This window comes from Corvus kubaryi, unplaced genomic scaffold, assembly GCF_017639235.1.
Source record: "Corvus kubaryi isolate FWS band 111438036 unplaced genomic scaffold, C.kubaryi_AGA036_p1.0 37285, whole genome shotgun sequence".
Classification (NCBI taxonomy): Eukaryota; Metazoa; Chordata; class Aves; order Passeriformes; family Corvidae; genus Corvus; species Corvus kubaryi.
Window position 1 is genome coordinate 311,077 of NW_024581089.1, and position 19,689 is coordinate 330,765.

General features: G+C 43.7%; 1 long non-coding RNA gene across 3 annotated transcripts in view; it reads left to right on the top strand.

Annotated features, from left to right (window-relative positions):
• LOC121663888 overlaps nucleotides 1-19,689 on the top strand; it is a 39,570-nt gene that overhangs the window by 12,842 nt on the left and 7,039 nt on the right. For all 3 annotated transcript variants that reach the window (XR_006015795.1, XR_006015793.1, XR_006015794.1), the window contains exon 3: nucleotides 9,632-9,806. This is a non-coding gene — a long non-coding RNA (uncharacterized LOC121663888). The remainder of the gene's footprint in view (nucleotides 1-9,631; nucleotides 9,807-19,689) is intronic.

Below are 19,689 nucleotides of genomic sequence, written 5' to 3' on the forward strand. Positions count from 1 at the left end.
CTCCTAAACACGCATTTCTCCCACACCTGGCATGAGGATGAAAAGCTTAAAATTGGGGCTGTTTTCCAAACCATCTGACTGAAAATATTGCAGGAAAACTAAGGTTTCCAATTGTCCCAATTTGAGGGATGCCAGTTTCTGACATTCCAAATAATTTTTGTCTTAATATATTTAAAAAAAATCATAATTCAGAGTCCAGAAAGCTTCAGCTTTGAGACCTTTATGTCAGATCCATTGGTAGTTTCAAAGACCACACAATTTAGACACCAAGATGAATTTTGCATCCTAGTTCCAAAAAACACTAATTTTTTTAACTGTTCTTAACTGTTTTTCAGACTAGATATAGTCAAGTGCATCTTTATTAATTTTGGTGGAGTCTTAAAAGCATCTATATAATCAGATAAAATAGGAGGTATGTGTGTGAGCTAGCATGTAAAGAGATCCCTCGTGTTCTGTTCTTGCAGAACAACAGGGCCATTACGAAAAGAAATTAGATATTTATTCCAGTTTCACTGAGATGTAGGATCAGTGTGGCTTTCCAGGAACTTAAAATTTTTTTGGTAACCTTAGGGCAAACTCTGAAGGTGAGTTCACAATGTAAATCCTCCCGACACCTGCTGCCAGATGGTGTTCATCCAAGTCATAGAGAAAACAATGCAAAATGGAATTGCACTATTATATGGGATGAATTATTGGAAACCAGCACCTAGGATTCTATTATTATTATTGAAACAGCTCCAGTTTATTAAAGGAAATTTAATCCAGTAAGTATATACAAAGTATACAAAGCTTGCCTGTCAGTTTATCTGACTATCTATACCACAATATATTTTCTCCTTTTTTTTCCCCTTTCTTTCTTTTATTTTTTTTTTTATTATATCTGTCAAAAGCAGTAGGAAAGGGCATCTTTGGTCAGTGGTCTGAGTCAGTTTGTTCTGATGCTGCTCAGGGCACAAAATACATGTTTATGTTACCATGTTGTAGTAATGATCCCAAGAAATTATTTGCTTTGCTTTTAAGTGGCATACCTCGTTGTAGACAGCATTACTGTCCATTCAGGAAATTAATTGAAAGTATAATTAAGGACAGTTACACAAAGCTTGAAAAGAACACAGCCCTATGGAGCCAAAGCGGCACAAATTAACCAACTGCACGTTGCAGTTCTTTAACCTGCTTTGATTCTTAGAGAGGATTTGAAAATGGCTGGTGTGTTTAACTTACTTTTTTCACAAAGGTTTTAACAAAACTCTTAAAATTCTTGAGTAATCAAAGTAAGGGGCCCTGTTAAATCATGAGCTAAACCCTGGTTAAGCAGCTGCAAACAAAGAAAGTCATAAGACTGTGTCTGTAGGTAATACTGAGTGAGAGCTGAGGCCCAGGATTTCTGCCCTTTTGGGAAGGCTGTGGGGGAAGCTGCTGCCTCTGTGCCAGGGGAGAGTTTTCCACATCTCTGGGCCTGGCAGCAGATCTGGTGTGGAGCTGTGCCATGGTGTGCAAGGCTTTCCCTGCAGCAGGACCTGTCGTGCCATCGCCTCGGGGGTCTGCAGGTAGGCAGTACAAAAAGCAGCTTTTGTGCTGAGGCCATCAGGTGCCCTGATATTTCTGCTGTGCCAAGGAGCCTGGGTATGCACTGAAACAAGAAAGCTGCTCTCAGTTTCCAGCTCAAGTTAGAAGCCAAAAATCAAAAGTATGGTGCAACATGCCTTCAGAAAATTACTCAAAGGAAACAAAAGGCTTCTTAGTAAAGGTAAACCAGGTCTATAAACAGTACATTTGAAGATAGTCTTTTGAGGGTTAGAGGGTTAGTCTTTCGAAGTATGATTCTAGAATACAATTGTAGACTTTTGCACAGGCTTTTCTGTAACACAACTGAATTAGCAAAAGGAGAGTAAGATTAAAAAAGTATTTCTTCTATCTCTCTGTGTATCTGCTCAGGTTTAGAGATACAGCTTGATTTAGAACCTCAAGGGTGTCTAGAGCCATTCTCTTCAAACCCAATTCATTACAGACTTGCTGTGAGAAGCACCTATGTGTTACTGGGAAGGCCAACGGCCCAGTTAAAGAAAAGATCTGCAGACATATGCAAACATAATTGATAGCACTTTTTCATGTGGCTAGTGATTTGAGAAACAACCTGGCACAACCAGGCATTATCTATACTGAAACATGTGCTGGAGAGAGAGGTAAACTGCCTACCTGGCTCCAATATTTATGTCCTAACTGGCTAGTACTGCGGTACAGAGCTGTGCTGGCTGCCAGACAGCATTCCTGAATCTGTTAGTGTAGAGCAATCGTCCTGATGCATCTTTAAAGACACTTTTGATTGTTGAAATGAAGTAGCTCATGGGCAGGGAGCTGCTACCAACATGATTTCTGAGTTGTAGATGTGTGGGAGAGCCCCTTGCTCGTAATGCCTGCGCGTACTGCGCATCTTCTATGGGAATGTGCTCCCGGGGACCCTGTTCAAGCAGGGAGTTTGGACTGGGTGAGCCCACTGTGGTCTCTTCTGACCTGACCCATTCCATGGTGCTGTGGTTCTGTAATGGAAAGAGAGCCTGTATGCTCATGAGTTGATCCAGATCTTGTTGAAGTTGAAGGAAATCCTGCAGTGAGCTTTTGCTGAGTGTGTTGAATGTGAACCAAGACTGCAGTAAAACATTGTATTTAACATTGTGTTAAATACAAAAAAGAAAAGACATTTGATACCTGCTGTGTAGTGTGCATGTTTGATCTCCCTTGCCTACAATAGCTTTTCTCTGTTTCAGTTTATACAGAGTCTGTAGGTGTGGGTTCCTCTTCTTAGTTGGTAGTCTTTTGTAGGAATAATATACACTGGCAGGAGGGAGAACCAGGCTGCTTCCAGAATGAAAACATACTGCCTGTATCAAATGTCCCATTGACCTTCACAGCCTGTGTGGGGAAAAAAAACTTATTTAAAGTCTGAATTGCTGTGGGGTTTTGTTGTGGTGATTTTGGTTGGGATTTTTGGTTAGTTTGAGGTTTTGGTGATGTGATGGTACTTCGGTAAAGAATCTATCTTGCTCTCTCCATCTCCCTCCTTGCTATTTACTATTTTGCCTGTTCCATCTTCCTGTGGTATCTTCCCTCTTCCCAGTGTTTTAACTTCCCTTTAACCCTCTAGAGCATATCCAGCTGCTCCTCTACATGTGCAGAGGGAACAATTTCTGCTGAGGTGTAGGCTGGAAGAGCAAAGGTATCCTCTTTACAGAGTTTATCAAACCTCATTATTGATAAACAGGATCTGAGACCACTAGTCAAGGGGTTTCTCTGTTCAGGCTGGAGCTATAGAAGGCACTCGTGCAGGTACATGTTGGATTGCTGGGAGCCCTCCCATGGGGAATGGCCACCATCCTCAGGAATTCTAATCCATCACATAAAATTGAAAAGCCTTTGATTCAGACAACGGTTAGGTGTGTGTCTTGGTTTTTGAGACGAAACTTCAGTAGAAAACACTCCGGAACGTTCCTCCCCTTTTCCTCCATCGATGAGACAAATGGGTCACAAGGAGTGAAAGTGGGAAAAAGAAACCAAACTGTTTATTAACACACAAAACAGGGTAGAACAGGGGAAAAAAACCCCTCAAAATACAACAGATTCCCAGAGACGGAACAGACATGGGGGCTCGGACCAGCCAGGGCCACCCCGCAGGCTGCCCGGACCGGCGAGGAGGGAAGGGAGGCAGTGAGGCAAGGGGAAGGAAAGGGAAAAAAGAACAAGAAAAAAACCCCAACAGAACCTTTTCCCAGCTAGCTGGAACACAAAGGAACCCCAGAAAAGCATCATGGTTCTCTCGGCACACTCCCTCCCGAGCCCTGCCCAGACCCCGGAGCCCTTGGGACAAACCGTTCAACTGCCCCTCAGGCCCATCCTGAAGGCACAGCGTCCTTGGGCATTGAGTGGACAGTTAAGGAATAAAGCAGCTTCATAACATCACCCCAGGACAGTGTGCTACTCATCATTCTAGAGCTGGAGCTTGAATTAAACTTGGTAAAAACCCTAACCACTTTTTGGCTCTGAGTAAGTGCAAGTCAGGTCCAGGGAACAGCACCCTGCAAGTCCTTGGGAGAGATGAAGAAAAAACTCTTGGGCGGATTCAGGTTGTCAATTAAAATTTAATTATAGCCGTTGGCAATATGAGAGCAAAGGTTGGGTCTGAAGCCTTTGTGCAGTCCTATAAATAAGTTAAAGCCATTAGGTGCGTTGGTCATCATTTACAAGATAGCTTTTGCTGGTAAACACAATCAACATTGTGTGTGAGACTGCAATTGTGAATACAGCTGTGCAGTGACAGAATACAGCTCACCACTTTCTGTTTAATGTAAGAGCTCCGCAACTTACCCACCTTACCCACCGCTTCAGACAGAATGGGTGTGGAGAAAACCTGAAATAGGACTGACTTCCCCCAAAAACCCAGCAGAAGACATAAAGAGATGGTAGGTCTGGGTAACAGGAATGTCCCTCTGCAGAGCATCCAGCCCCTGGCAGCTTGTTGCTAGGCAGAGGCACAAAGGATATGTTACACACTCCAAAGAGGAGTCTGTACATTTGATTTTAGGAAAAGAGCTGAATTTCTGCTGAGACATTTACGTATTTGGTGTTTCGTGCTGGAGTTTGATATTAATTTTAAAAGCAGTCTCTAATTTGCCTTGCTGACTTGTGTTTTAACTGCGGCACAATTCTAACGCCTCCCATTAAATTTTTTCCCCTCTGCAATTACTTATGTAAAACCAGGTTTCCAGGGTTCTTTCAAATTTTATTAAGAAAATTGCTTGAGTATGTTTACTGTGCCATGGCTTTTTGCAGTGCACTTGTTCATTCTCTGATACAGTTAAACATGTGTTATTAAAATGCAATAGTGGTAACATCATGCAGCTGCAATTACATTATGGAAACATTATCTTCGTGGGCTGATGGGACTTCAGGGACACAGCATAGTACAGGTTTCCACAAAAGCATCTTGAGGTTATTTTACCAGCATTACTATGTCTCTCTACACATGCCTTGAGACTTCTGCAATGTTCTTAGACTGAATGCATAATAATAATCAAACCTGAAAAGTAGCTTTTCCTTAAACTTTTAAGCAATTTGACAGCCTTTTTGGAGTTTTTAATAGCTGGTTTAAACTGCTGCAGGAGTTTAAACATCTCTGTGTATGTGGGGGCCCATGTAAATCCTGTTGGAGTACACCTGTTCAGTGATTGGATATCAACAGATTTCTTTTTCTTTCACTTTTCTCAACAAAAGAGAGGCATGATAGAAAGTTAAAGCTGGCCTTACCTGTTGGCCTTGCTGGAGATGGATAAAATTTTGCACCCTTTATGGCAAATTTTTGTTCTCTTTGTAGGAGATCGGAATGCAGCTGATGATGCAGAGCATTCAACACATGCTGAATGTTCTACAGACACCAAGTGCCTTATTTCCTAGATAACACCTGGTTTGTTACTTGCTGGAGTACACCTGGATATCCCATGTAGATGGGCAGAAAGACAGACATTTCATTTGGGTAGAAAATTAACAGCAGTAATTTTGAAATCAATGTACAACCTTGTTTACATTTCAAAAAATTAAATAATTGAAGACAAAATTAATGGCATGTGATAGTGTGAGTCATACGAATTTAGCTATCTCCAGGCAATTCTGTAGAGATGGCTTCAGCACTTACATTACTAAGGATGTCTCAGTCAATTCTGGCAGGTAACTAAGGAGAGAATAGATTATCCTGCCACAAAAATGAGGTTATTTGAAGTAATGTTAATATTATTGCTTATTTATTTAAAAAAAATTAAAATAAAATATAGTAATCTCTGTGTAGAACAAGCTCAAAACTGATCTCAGCTGCCAGGCAAACCAGGGCAGTTTATGACAAAAGGACTTAGGAGGGAGTCCATGCCTTGTCAGCAGTTTTTGTCTGAGGAATGGGCTTGTTGGGGTTGCTGCTGTTTTTTCCTGCTTTACAGCCTCCCCTGAGGATTGAAAACTTGGTTGATGCCTCAGGCTGTGGAAGGGGAGAGGCTCTTTCCCCAGTGTTGCCTCTGCCACTGATCTCCCTCCACATCCATTTCCACATTCACCAGTTGATCATTAGGCAGAGCAAAGCAGCCAGGAATGGTGCTGGGAAGGGGATTCCTCTTGTCAACAAGGGGCCATAGGTAACTTACAGTTCAGGCAGCTCCTGGCTGCATTTACATTGTATGTATTTACACACAAATGCACGTGTGCATTTATGCACATATTTATATAAGCGTAAAATACACATATAAATATTTGTGGCTGTCCAAAGTTCTTTTCTTGAATTAAGGTTTTTTTTCTTTTTGAACTACTGAACTGCTGAAGGAAACACTTGATGATTGATGGCATTGTGTTTATGTGACATGGATGGGTTGGAATGCCCTGGGTGCAGGTGAACACCCCAAAGTTTTACTGGCTTTGCACCATGCAGTGTCCAAGGCCACTGCTGGAGGCAGGTGTACAGGAGACTGCACTGCTTTTTGTCAGGAGCAGTATCTTTCACAAGGACAGGTCCTTGCTCCTTGTTAGATGAGGTGTTCTCAGGCTTGTGGGTTTTTTTTTGCCTGTGGCTTTGTGATTTGGGTCTGCACATGTGTTTTGTCCAAGGTCCAGATGCTCTGCAGCTGCTGCAGCTGGGGGGAACTGGCACACTCTGTGCAACACCTGAGGATGTGCTCTGATTTGTATTTCTGGATGTAAGAATCTGAGGGATTTGAGGAGTCCCAAAGTGTCTGGTGTTCTTGGTTTTAATTATCACTTTTATTATCAGCCAAACAGCTAAGACATATATGTTTAAAGCATTTTTTAGTCTTCTCTAATGAGTCATGCTCTCAGTGAAACATGGTCTGTAATTATGTTCTCCGTGGTTTTCACAGTGTCTAAGCATTCTTTTTACATTTGTCTAAAGCTTGTACTGTTTCTTCTGCCTCTTTTTAATTTTTATTTTAAGCCTATGACTAAGAGAAACAATTTAAAAACCATTAGAGTGTTGTCCTTGATGATGTGCTCATCAGAGAACAGCTCGTAACACTCTCCTAGGACTAGAATTATTGGGCATCTTCAAAGCTCAGCTGACAGAAACAAACCAAGCAAGGGAATTAGCCTGATCTATGGGATAGAAGAAATCCCTTTCTGCGTTTGCCAAAACAGAATAAAAAGGACCATTATTGGTGTGAGGGAAGGATCCTTCACTGGGGCCCTGGCCGCCGGCCTGCATTGTGAGATGTGGGTTATCCACCACTGGAGGTCTGCTAAGAACAGGCTGGAACAACATGTAACTTGGCAGGAGTGGTGCATGCCTAGAGGAGCCTGCCTCAGAGCATCGGGCTGGCCTGGGTGACCTCTCTACAGTGCTGCTTTATCCCTACTACTCCAATTGAGTTGTCTTTTTTCCTCTTGACAGGCGATACGAATGTAAATGCCTGTGCATAGCTAAGCAACATCTCTGTCTAGTTCTGAAGTTTTGCCCCCAAAAGTCATTTTTTCTATCTTTGTCTGTGAGAAAATAGAGAAGTGGAGGTTGGCTCAGACCCCAGGGGAGGGCTGCAGAGATGGAGAGGAGTGTACAGCTCTGGTGGGAGCATGGAGAGGGAAAGCCCATGTGCTGTTCCCATGGCACTGCACTCCAGAGGTGCCCACACCCCACACTCAGAACTTGCAGAGCAGATGGACAAGTCTGTCAAGGGGTCTTAGAATGCAGGACACCCACAGAAAAGACAAAGATATGCAGATGGGTTCCAGGAAGGTGCTCCAAAAGCTGTTTAAATTCCTTTAAATCTGTCATTTTAAAACTTTGAAAGAGTTGATCCAGATCAAATTCATGCCTCTAGGAAAACCTGCAGCAATTCTTTAAAACCATCCCATGCCTTTGCAACCTTTTGAGTTTGCACAAAAGATGGAATGTATTTGCTTTTAAGAAATGATAACAAGAAATGTATTTAAATTTGCCCTAATTCAATGCAAGGCCTTTTAGATTCTTAGAATGATGTCTCCACGTAAAGCTGGATGGGGCCTTAATTTCCTTGGGAAATGCAACCATCCTGAAGTGGTGGATGTTGTGCTGTTAATGGCAGTGGTTTGTTTTAATACATTCTGACTGACATGAATGAACACTGTTAAGTTGTGATGCATCAGAAATTATGATCCAAGAGCTTTTTGTTTTCCTTTTTAATTTTTTCTTTTGTTTTTCTCCAAGCAAATGGATCTCATCCAGTCCTTGGCTGGGCAGGGTGGGAATGTAGCAAAATCACTCCTCTCTTCTTCCCTTCTGAGGCAATTTAACACCCAAAAGGCATTTAAGCAATATTCAGCTAGTGACTATCCAACAGGGGTTTTATCCAGAAGTTATTACATTTCTTCATTATTTGAATCATTCGGAGTACTCTGGAAATGTCACAGCATTCAGTGAAAACCACTGACAGGTCTTTGCATCCTTCCTAGGGTGTCCTATTATTGTTAAAAATGCATCCAGTGTAAAGTAATGTCATGAAAATAGGCAGAAACTCTCTCTCGATCAAATCTAAATATAGCAAGAAGCCCTTGCTTAGTTATAAAGTTATAAAGACAGCTTTGCTTTACTATCTTGTGCATACTAATACAGTCTTCTTTTAATAATAAAGAAGAGAATATTCTTAAAATTGACTTTGTCATCAGTTAGCTGGTTAGGACCATGATACTTTGCTTGGTTTTCCTTGGTTTACAGCTGTGACAAAAGACATAGAATCATAAAATGACAGAGTGGTTTATATTGGAAAGGGCCTTAAAGATCAGCTAGTTCCAACCCATATATTCTTTAGCCCAAGAGTCACAAAACTGGGCAGCCACTACCATCAAACTTTGATTTTTCACATATTTACATTTAGATATTTTTTGCTATCATGTTTTTAAATAAGGTTTTCCAGGTCTATCTCAAATTCTGTATATCTCAGCTCCCAGAAGAGGTAAGGGAGCTGGGATATTAACCACTGCTGCCACTCCACACACACAGCACCCTCACCTGATGTGCACATCTTATCCAGCTGTTTCATAATCTTGTGTTCAGAGTATGTTAAAGGGAACATGCAGGTAGAGGAAGCACAGCTCACTGAAATGAGCCTCAAACCAGGCTTCCCGCACAGCTTAGCCATGATATGTAACAGACGTTGCCTGGGCCATTACCTCTTACCATTGAGTTGTCTTTCTTCTTAGAAACTCTTATTTATTGCAGAAGGGAGGTCTGAAGAAAGTTAACATGAGTTATGAATAGCGCTGCATGGCAGTGAAGCCCTAATGAAAACACACAACGAGCTGGAGGACTGCTGAAAGCAGGAGGCTGTTGAAAGTGTGGTGCACCATATACTGTATTTGTGTTATTGGCATCAGAAAGTGTTTTTGGATGGTGTGAATCTTTATCTAGCTCTAGCAGAAAACAACAACTGTCTGCAGTCACACTTGAACTGTCTATCTTTGGTAAGGTATGTCTGCTCTGACAGCAGAAATAATGACCCAGTAAAAAGCTTGACCAAAGATTTTTTTAACTCCACGTGAGTGTTTCCCTGCTGGTTTTCCTTATTTTTCTGTATCTGAAGCTGTTTCTATCTGCTGTTATGTTCATTAACTTCAGCTCCAGAATGAGCAGCTGGAATCAGCCCATGTTTCCCTATAAATTGTTGAAACCTGGAAGAAAGGTTGCAAGACCCTGATGCATCTTCCCATGGCTGCTAGTTCATGATCGTGAGGAACCAGTGAGTGACCCAGGGTGAGAGCCTGCTTCAAACAGGCAGCTCCTGCAGGCTGTGGTAAGTCTGGATCAGTGAGGCATACACCCACTGCAGCATTGGCAGGAATCTCTGCAGCATTTCCTTTCTGTTCTTTTGTGGTTCGAACTGCAAACTTTTGACAAGTGCACACGTATGGCAGCATGGGTTATCCTGATTGTTTTTATTATAGCTTTTAAGGTCTTAGGTTTCTCAAAATACTATTTGCTTTAACAAGGAAAATGCCTCTGCTCTTCTGCTGGGAGCTTCCTCTGTGCAGCATGTTTCCACCAGATAAGGTGTTTGAACCACCCAAGTGGAAATGTGAAGAAAAACCCTCTAACAAAAGGAGAAGGCACCTTTGCTGAGTTCCAGCTGGTTGTGTGGGTGGTGGGACCTGGGCAGAGGGAATCTGTGTCTGGTGGGGAGCGCTTGTCCCCAGGTGAGGGTGTGGTGGTAGCTATGCCTGCTGCTGCAGAAAGCAGTCTGTGCTGCTGCCCGGTCTGTGCAACACATGGAGGGACAGAATCACAGAATCTTTAAAGCTGGAAAAGCCACCTGAGATCGAGTCTGACGGTTAATCCAGCACTGCCCTGTTCACCACTAACCCATGTCTCTAATTCATTCTTACAACACTCTCAGCTACTCTGTTTGCATCACCTGTCTCTCGCACAGATTTACCCACAAGGGCCATTCTTGCTGGGAGCTCTTTACCAAGCTGGTGGCAGGAGTTCTGCACCCCAAGCCTGTTCCAGTGCTTTGCCAGGCGGCTGCACTAGGAATGAGTTTGTCAATCCCTGTGTCTGAAACTACGTATCTCAAAGTCACAGTAATTAACTAAGCCAGAGGAGAAGATCTGCTGAACTGTTCTCCTAGCTAACATCTGAAAAGTGTTTAATGAAAATGCCAGAGTGTAATGGGTCTAGTCTAAAAGCACCTACTTCCAATGGCTTATTCCAGTAAGTCCATGCTAATGAGAGTGCTCCCATCACAGCACTCATTTGGCTTTTGGGGTTATAGTACATCCACTGTAGATTAATTTCAGGCTGCTGTATTCTAACCAATTTTCATAATGAAAGTGTGAGCTCATTTATTTTTATTTACTTTGTAAGTAATGACAGCTACATATTAGCTACTTAGAAAAATGCTGATCAAAGGCCTGGGGTGATAAATTGGGCAGAAGTCTCCCCAAAACAAACTGCCAGCACAATCTGGAGCATGTCTTTGAGACTTCAGTGGTTTAAAGAAGGTAACCTGTATGATTATTATTAAATATTTCTGTTTCCATTGTGGGGGTCAAAACCAGCTTCCAGAAAAAAATGGGAAATAATGAATTAACTCATCAGAGTACATCTTGGTCTGTTCTGTAGGGAAGTTTAGTTGTTAATTTATTCAGATCAAGTCACCTACCTCCAGCTGTCTTAAAACGCATTCAGAAGAAGGGGAATATTCATTCTAGCAAAAATAGTACACTCCAAAACTATAAAATTAAGAGTGGGTACTAATTATTCTCATCTCTAGAACAGAAGAAACTGCAGAAGGCGTTAAAGCAAAGAGGGCAAGGCAGTAAATGTGAATGACTCATACCACACTTTGCAAGGAGAAATTTAGTTTAAAAGATAAAACCTAAATACTTCAGATGAAGCTAACCAACCAAGCCACAAAATAGATAAAATTTAGGGTTGATAAAAAGCAACCCACAATGGAAAAGAAACTTGAAGCATCTCTAGATATTGCAGGGATGAAATTAAAGGAAGCTGATCAGAGTGTGGCCGTGGCCATGTCATAAAGTGTGAGAAGATGGATAATAATCTAGATAAATGCCACAGCAAATGTAACCACATCCTATTTGAGATCCACGTCGCAGCCTCACCTGCAGCACAACTTTCAATTCTGTTTGCAAAAGGATTGTTTAAATAAGAAGTAGTGAGAAAAGCAGGTAGGAAATAAGCCAGACAAATGGCAGGCAGGGAGTGTACAGGTGAGAGGGGATGTGCTTAGAGACCTGAAGAAGAATCTTGCACTTCTGTGTACTTTTGCTGCAGGAGCAAGTGTTTTAAATCAAGAGGCATCAAATCTGGTGTACTGAAAAGGCAGTACACAGTTTCACTGAGGAGCCACTTGTCTTCAGATGCTGGCTCTTTGCTGGACAAATATTAAGCACAAGAAAAGATGTAAAGAACCACATCTAAAAATTGCTTGAGCTGCCATAAATGATTGCCATCCTCAGAAATCTACTTCTTAAATCTAGAGCAGGCCCCAGGGAACTGCAAATGTACCAAAGGTTTTCTAGGCACCATATGGTGGTTATGAAAAAACCTAACACTGGCCTATTTTTGAGTCAGAAGAATGGCAAAGAAGAGGGCTAAGTCTTGGAAAGCAGCATGTTCATGGTTATGAAACCCAAAGTGGTAGACAGGCTCAAGCCCTTGACACTTCAGCAGCACTCGCTCTATATCTATTTATGAGTCATTTTGCTAGGGGACATTAATCAAGTGAGAAAATACTCTTGCTCCAGCCTGCGAGTGAAGAAAGTGTCATGACAAAAGAAAAGCAAATAGAGCTATTTTAAGACATTGGAAGAGGCATTAAATGCAGCCATGTACTCGAAGAAGGTTTTGCCTTGGCTGCTGTCTCTTGTCCTGGGCTGTGAGAGCCATCACAGCCCAGCCTTGCCCTGGGCAGGCGGCTTTGCAGAGCTTGTGTCGTCCTTTGATGAAACAAAGGCTGATAGTGCACAACTACCTACAGAAATGCTGGCAAAGCATTTCAGAGAATGTTGATAAAAGCAGGCTGAGTGCCTTTAGGACATCTGCCTTGCATGAAGAGATCTCTGTTACTGTGATCTCTTACCCCGTGTCAGAGAGACACCGTGTGATGATTTTTAATAAAGCCATTAGAAAGTGTCTTAAGAAGGGCTGTGAAGATGGTGAGGGGTCTGGAGGGAATGTACAAGGAGCAGCTCAGGGCACCTGGTCTGTTCAGCCTGGAGAACCGGAGACTGAGGTCAGAGCTCAGCGGGGGCTGCAGCTCCTCCCGAGGGGCAGCACAGGGGCAGCTCCGATCTCTGCTCCCTGGGACAGGGACAGGACACGGGGGAACGGCTGGAGCTGGGCCAGGGCAGGGTTAGGGTGGATATCAAGAAAAGATTCTTCCCCAGAGGGTGCTGGGCACTGCCCAGGCTCCCCAGGGAATGGGCACGGCCCCGAGGCTGCCAGAGCTCCAGGAGCGTTTGGGCAGCGCTGCCAGGGATGCCCAGGGTGGGATTTGGGGTGTCTGGGCAGGGACAGGGCCCTTCCCACTCAGGAGATTCTATGGTTCTATGGTTTTACTGGTGCTGTCCCTGTCTATCTCCATGGCACTCCCAAGAACCTCTGCTCCCTTTGTTGCTCTTCCAGCTCTGGAAATCCCCACAGCTGCCGTGTTTGGGAAGGATGGGGTTATGTGTATGTATGTATATATATCACACTGGGAAAATGCATTCCCAAGCAGTGGTGGTTTCCTTGCTGTGATACAGCCCCTGATGTCTACTGCAATAATGCTATTATATCCTTGATACAAACAATCTTAGGGATAAGCAGATGCATTTAAATAGGACACACTTGAAACTGATCTTTTATTGTTCCAATGTTTCTATTATTTAGTGATTAGACCAAATGGATCTGAAGCCAATAGCAGAATTTGGCACTGAGTAATTAATTCTGCTATAAAATCTGCAAGATCACTGGAAAGAGTTGAATTCAGGCATCAGGATTTCAGTGCAGAGGATAAAGGTTTCTTTTTGCTCCCCTGTGGTTCAGATCAGGGATGTTCGATCTAGTGAACACAGATAGAGTTTCAATTACTTACAGAAGTTGGAGTCTATTGGTAAAAATAGAATAACACTTTAGAAAATATAAATGCTTAAAAGAATGAGCTTGAAGAATTCCCTACTGAGGTATTACCTTACTGCCTTATGGAGTGCAATTCTGCCCCACAAAATGAAATAGAAAGAGATCCAGCTGTAACAGGATATTGCACAAAGGGAAGAACTGAAAATTTTGCTTTAAAATAATAATGACAATATTTTATTAACTGGTTTTATTTATTTTTAGTAAATATTTTCTGCAAAGCTCTGAAAAAGCTTTGTAAGTCCACTGTACAACAGATACAAATTTGTACCAAAGATTTTGTTATTCAGATTTGCCCAAACTTGTAATGAAATGCAGTAAAGAATACTCTGTGCCCTGTTGTCAAAAGCTGCCAAAAAATTGGAGTGCCTCTCTGATGCATCACCTGATGCATGGCCAAGAAGTGACTTCCCTGGCAGGAAAAAGTAGGATCAGCATGTTGGAAGCCAGATTTAGGTGATGCTGTGCCCAGGTGAAGCCACCCTCAGCTCCTGGTCTGTCACAGGACAGCACATTCACCCTCTAGAAACTGTCACCCTATTTGCAGTTTATTACATATCATAGAATCCCAGAATGGTTTGGGTTGGAGGGACCTTAAAGATAATTTTGTTCCACCCCTACAATGGGCAGGCACCCCTTCCACTGTCCCAGGCTGCTCCAAGCCCTGTCCAACCTTGGATACTTCCAGGGATCCAGGGGCAGCCACAGCTTCTGGGGGCACCCTGTGCCAGGGCCTGCCCACCCTCACACCCTTTCATTACATTGCCAATGCAATGGAAATTGCAGATTTAAGTTTCCAGTGTGCACTGAAGCACACCAGCCCCTCATTCATTCCCAGTGACATGCTCACAGTTCCCTGAACCTGTTGCTCAGGTATTTAATTGTGAAAGCCACACACCTTTTCCCTGTCTAATTCCAGCTTCCCTGTCTGCTACCAATATGCTTTACCCAGCTAAAAGGTGACATTCAGGTGCTGCCTGTTGTTCCAGCTGAGAACTGTGTTTGCTGTGTGCTGTCAGCTGGTGCTGCCAGAAACCATTATCCCTTCCATGCTCTGGTCTCCAGTAGCAACACGGATTTCTCCCCGTCTCTGGTGTTCTGACAGAAGCCCTGAAAGGTTATATATAGTTTTTAGATTAAACTCCTAGAAGCAAACCAATTCTTGCAGTTATTGAAATAGCAGAGATTTTGAAGTCTTTGAGAACTGGCTTCCTTTCCAGGAGGGTGATGGAAGAAATCACTGAGTTTGTGTTACATGCCTGAAGCCGCTCCGGTGTTCAGGAACAGCAGACACTGATGTGTAGGCACATCATCTGAAATAATCAATGACTCAGCAGCTTGGTCCCATCTCCCAGGGTGATGGGCTTGTGAGCCATTGATCTCTCATCCAATATGCAATTACATATCTCCCTCTTCCACTCTTTCCCTGGGATTGCAGCTGTGATTAGTATGGATTGATCCAGTGCCAGCAGGGAGCTGGGTGTGTTCTCATGTTTGTGGGGAATGCACTGGATTTACTGAGCTCCACAGGGCCTGGTTGCAGCCACTAAGGGAAGCACATGTCATGGGAAATGGAAGTGGGGGGTCAAAGAGAACAACTGAGGGTTTTCTTCATTCTGCTGCAGTCTCATATAATGGAGCATCATTAAAACCTCCGGTGAAAGGATGACAAAGCTCACAGAATTTAGCTGACATTCAGAAAAGGAATTTGAGTATTGAAGAAAGAAAACCCTGTCTTTTAAACAGTTCTTGTTTCCAAATTCACATTCTGTGCTAGTTATCCTTGCTAATATTATCTTGGAATTGGGAGGCTCTTACCAGAATTCTACCCTTTAATACAGCCATTCCATTATTTTGGTCCTGTGCACTTCATATGACCTTTTTAATATTCTGTTGCTTGACTGCTGCCTATTCTTATTCTTTCTGCTATTTACAGTTTTCCAGCCCCATGGGGAAAGAGTAACTGCACTGACTAATAATGACAATATGGTCTGCTGGAAGGAGCATAATGATTCCTCAAACGGCAACAGCCCAGTGTGGTTATGAAGTTCAGGATTTCAGCAGTCTCATCACAGTGGTAGTCCCCTCTATTCCCACTGAAGTTTCAGAGTGTTTTGCCATCATCTCATTTATTTGCAGGGAGCAGGAACAGCACTAAAGAGCTGTTCCAAAAAAATTTACAAGACTGTGTAAAACTGTAAAGAAAATGGGCATTATGAATACAGGTGTTACTGGGCTTTTCCTCCTCTAGTTCATCGGAGGGTTATTTTTAGAACAACACAGTTTACAAGCAAAAAGAAATGAAGCCTTAAAAATGTGAAGCTAAGAAAGAACAAGAATCTGCAAAAAAAATCAGGATCAGGAAATTAAGTTTATATGCCTGGACAGCAAAACTGAGATCAGAAATTGGACTTTAGGCACAAATTTTTTATGAGATAAGACTCGTACCAAGCAGGAAGAAAAATTGGCAGATACCTTTTGGTCTCTCTGGCTCTCAGGGCTGGGCCCATGGTTGCTGCCCAAGCAAGACTGGCCCCTTGTGAGCAGCTACCACAGCTCCATAGTACTGAAAGCTTGGAAGTGCCAGGAGACACCTCGCTCTGCCCTGGAAGGCTGGCTTGGGAGCTAGGGCATCTGTCCTGCTTTCAAGTGTTCATTTTAAAAGAACTAAATGTTAGCTGAATTTTGAAGATATGTTATTGGTAGTGTTGGGTACATGGCTGAAATCCAGAGGATGGATTTACAGCAGAGAATTAATAATATGTATGATAACAGCTTATTATGAGTTTGTGAGGTTTGTGTTTATGGAGGAATTCTTTTACACCTGCATGAATGAAACAGAGAAGATACATCCTTCAGGTACCTTAAGGGGGCTTATAAAAAAGATGGAGAGTGACTTTTTACATGGGCAGATAGTGATAGGACAAGTGGGAAAATCTCTACACTAAAAGAGGGTAGATTTGGATTAGATATTAGGAAGAAATTCTTCCCTGTGAGAGTGGTGAGGCCCAAGCACTGAGGCTGCCCAGAGCAGCTGTGGCTGCCCCATCCCTGGCAGTGTCCAAGGCCAGGCTGGACAGGGCTGGGAGCACGCTGGGGTAGTGGAAGGTGTCCCAGCCCACGGCAGGGGCTGGGACTGGATGGGCTTTAAGGTCCTTTCCAACCCAAGCCATTCTGGGATTCTGTGCTGCTTGCACACTTAAAGAAGCAGAAGAGGAATATGAGCTTAGGGTATGGTAGGATTCCATTTTTTCTGGCTGTTGTACTACTGTGACTCTGGTAAGATGTGAAGGGCAGCACTCCTGGGCTGTGGAGCATTTTCCATTTGCTTGTTTAGTATTTGGTACAGGATAGAAGCTGTAACACTCATAGTTTTGAAGAATCATTGAACCATTAAGGTTGGAAAAGACCTCCAAGATTATCAAGTCTTCAGCCAAATCCCACCATGGTTACTAAACCACATTGCAAAGTGCCATGTCTGCTCTTATTTTGAACAGCCCTGGACTCCACCATGTCCCAGGGCTGTTCCAATGCTTTGCCACTCTTTCAGTGAATTTTTTTCCCCCGATATTTGGCCTGAACCTCCCCTGGTGGAACCTGAGGGTGTTTCCTCTTGTCCTATCACTTTTTACATGGGAGAAGAGGTTGAGAGACCCCCTGGCTTCAGCCTCCTGTCAGGGAGCTGTGGAGAGTGAGAAGGGCCAGAGCTACTGCCTGAGAATGGCAGATGTCTATAAATAAAGTGCATCAGATGTAGAACCTGATAAGGAGAGAGGAGAGCATGCAGAGTGTGCTCTGTGAGCCAAATGAAAACATATGGCTTAAGCTTGGGTTGTGCATGCTGCAATTAACACTGTAAAGGTTATCTGAATATTTTCCTCCCATAGCAAGAACCAAAATTGTCCCTTTTATCCCAGAATTAGCACAAACAAGAAAAATACAGACTCTCCAGGAGTCCGTTTGCAGCCTGGTCCCCGAGGAAGGGAGAGGGTGAGACACCCCTGACATTCAGCAGAGGAATCCCAGTTATGCCTCCTCTTTGCCAAGTCCAAATCTGTCTCTTGTAAGAATGCTGCTGGATTGGTAACATTCAGTATCAAGGAGTTTGTGCTCAGCAAGGCACTGGCTCCCAAATGGAGGTGTCTGGGGCCTGATTTCTGGGGTCAAAGGAAACGAAGAGATTTTCTCTCCTCCGCCGGCCCCCAATGCACAAAGAGGATTTTTCCTGTAAAGCTGTTTCTGCTTCACATCAGCCCTAATCAAAGCAAAGGGACTCACGTCCTTATTGGCCTATGGAAGAAATCTCTGATGCAGGTGCCTGAATTCTCAAAGCAGTTGGAGTGGGGTCGTGGCTCCCCTTGCAAGGAACTGTGTGTTAGAATTTTTCTGGGCAGCTTTGGCTCCTCAGTCTGGAGATCCCATAATATGCAGACATTAAGTGGCTGCTAATGAGAGCAGGTTAATGGATAGAGTATATTCCCTACGGCCTCAGGACCACCTGTGTAATAGACAAACCCAAAGGTTTCCTACATGTCCTAAGGCAACTCCAAAGCCTGTCCAGTCCCTGGCAGAGAGCTCTGCGTGCCAGTGATTGACTTCTGGCTTTGTGTTCTCTGTGGCACCTTGCAGGGTCCAGAGCTGGCACAGCTGGTGTGAGGCACCTTCATTTAATGGGGTGGGCCACTAGAACTGCTGTGAGATGAAGGAATTGAGATGTATTCTGTAACATTACAGATTAATTTCTCCATGTAGGAACTGAGTAAATTGAAAGTAATGTTCTTTGAAGATCTCTAACCCAGTCTTGTAACCTGCTGTTGCGGGTTGCATTAAAGCAAATGCTGCATCACAAAACCACTGACTGTGTGGTATCTCAGCTGCTTCTGCATATCCTTGTGTTTGCAAAACTTCATTAGTATGTTGTTGCAGTAAATAACTGAGAAAGGATCACGAAAGAGCTCAGATGCTGCTCCTAGATGCTGCTCTGTAGAGTGTTTGCTAGCAGCCTGCCTCCTTATAGTTAGGGCTGGAACAGCCTGACTTAGCAGGGAACTGTCCAAAATCCCACTGCCCTCCTATTCCTCTGAGACCAACAAGTGCTCAGAGCAAAGCTAATGTTCTTTTGGGATCTGGATTATTTGGCCTTCGCGCATTGTATAATTCTTAATGCTGCAGGTCCTCAAATGTTCCTGGGAGCTGTGAAAGCCAGCGAGGGCTGCACTTCCAGCCCAAGCTACAGACAGCTCAGTAGAGAGGCCCTGGCACAGGGTGCCCAGAGCAGCTGTGGCTGCCCCTGGATCCCTGGCAGTGTCCAAGGCCAGGCTGGACAGGGCTTGGAGCATCCTGGGAGAGTGGAAGGTGTTCCTGCCCATGGCAGGGGGTGGAACAAGATGAATTTTAGGGTGCCTTCCCACCCAAACCAATCTGTGATTCCATGATTCTGTGACATCCACCCTTCAGTTGCTGAGGACCAGCTGCACCTCAGTGTGAGGAAGGCACTGTTCCCTCTGAGGCTGTGTAATTTCTCTGTTTGAGCCCTAAACATGCCTTTCTGCTGGCATTCCCTGCTCCCAGGGGAGGAGCAGTACATGCTACTGTTATTGCTAGTATGTTTTCAAGTTGCCAGGGAGACAGTTGTCTGTCTGCACTTTACAATCCTGGCATTTGGGCCCAATTTCTCCAAGAAATAGTCAGGGGTGGGATTCTTTTTTCCTCTTGACCTTCACTAATTCCCCAGCATCCCATCTCCCTACCTGTGCCCTCCCCTGTTGTTTCTCTCAGCACTTGAAGAGACCTTGTCATGAGAGGGGAATCCTGGGACAGAGAAGGGTGGTGGTCTGGTCAGGATCTGCTCCTGGGAAGAAGGACCTCCTGCCACAGACCTGAGTCTCCACACCCACGCTCCAAAGGATTTTCCTCAAGACTCAGTGGCCTGGCATAACCCTTTGGATGATGATTCCCTTTCAAAGGAGCTACAGGATAACCCTTTTACCCTTCCCTTCCCTTCCCTTCCCTTCCCTTCCCTTCCCTTCCCTTCC